This window comes from Procambarus clarkii, chromosome 20, assembly GCF_040958095.1.
Source record: "Procambarus clarkii isolate CNS0578487 chromosome 20, FALCON_Pclarkii_2.0, whole genome shotgun sequence".
NCBI lineage: Eukaryota > Metazoa > Arthropoda > Malacostraca > Decapoda > Cambaridae > Procambarus > Procambarus clarkii.
Window position 1 is genome coordinate 20,613,892 of NC_091169.1, and position 1,476 is coordinate 20,615,367.

Here is a 1,476-nt window from a genome sequence, read left to right on the forward strand (position 1 = left end):
ACGAAGCTGATGGCCTCGTATAGTTCTTCGTCTTGCTTGTTTACATCTGTCGCCTTCACCGGTATATCAAGCAGCTCCTCGTCTTTCACACGACGGATAATCTGATAGTTTTCATAGTTTTCGTCGTCGTCATTAATCAACTTCCCGTCCTTTGTCATCCTAATCACTTGGCAGTTCTCGTAGATGTGCTCATCTTCGTCATCCTCATTGTCAGTGTCCTTCCTGAACACCTGGCACACGTAGATGGCCTCCACACATTGGTCATTCTCCACATACTCATCACATGAATTTGTTGGCAGCGCCTCGTAGATGAATTTGATTTCATTACCACCTTTCTCTTCCTTTTCCAAGCTGAAGTACCCACCTTCTGGTTCTTCGTCATCATTCTTCTTTTCATCTTTTGTATGCTTACTGGGCGCCGTTTTGCTCCTGACACCAGAGTTGTCTGACTTTCCACTCCTGTCAGATTTTCTTGCACGACAGCGGCCATAGGCATCTTCGTCATCTATTTCACAGTCATTGTTTTTTTCGCTTCCCCCAGCCTGATGATTTGACCCATCTTTATGGGTGTTTCCTTCAGCCTTCTGATGATTTTTTCCCTTCTGTGTATGACAATCCTCTTGCTTCTTTGTGTCAATGAAGTTGCAGGCAGTTTCCATACTGGTGTTGGTCTTCTTACCCGACGGTAATGACACCTTTGACCCAGACCTATGTGGGCGTGAAGCTGATCGTGATCTTCGTGGCTTTTCTGGAGGATCGTTAATGCTAATTTCAGTGGTCTTTGTAATATAGTGATTATCAGTGGCACTCGTGCTACGTGTTCTTGAAACTGACCTCACACGACTCTTCTTCTCACTTGAGCCAAAGCCAAATCTTTCTAAGTTTTCGCTGAGAAAGGTTGATGGTCTCTCCGTATGACTGCCGAGGCTATGACGATGCTTCTTCGGCTCACCACGAGCTTCGCCCTTGCCTTCAGGGGAAGCCTTGGTACTGCTCCCACTTGGCACTGACCTGTTGCTCTTGCTACTCGGCAGGGATCTCTCGCCTTCACTACCCGCCGAGTAGATCTGATCATTCTTATTAGGCTTTTTCTTGTCTCGCTTGCCAGTAGATTTTTTCTTCCCCCCGACGTCTATATCCTGGAAAGAGACACCTGAGACCGCCTTGTACACAGTGGTCTTCCTCTGTGCCAGCATGAAGTGAGAGGGCGAGAACACCTTGTTAATGACAGGCACAAGCCTCTGCCTCACTCCACTGCTGCCACTCCCACCCTCCTCTGAACCTTTTTTTGTCTTCGAGGAACCACTTGAGGGCGGGAGGAAGACCTTAAACTCATTGCTGGCGTCCATGGTGACAAAGCCAATCGTCTAAGAGAATTCAAGTGATTTGGGCAAAGCGACCTAGGCCGCTATGAGTATAACGGGCCGGTCTTCCTTGCTATGAAGCGACATGTTTTTGTCTTCTCCCTAAACGCAA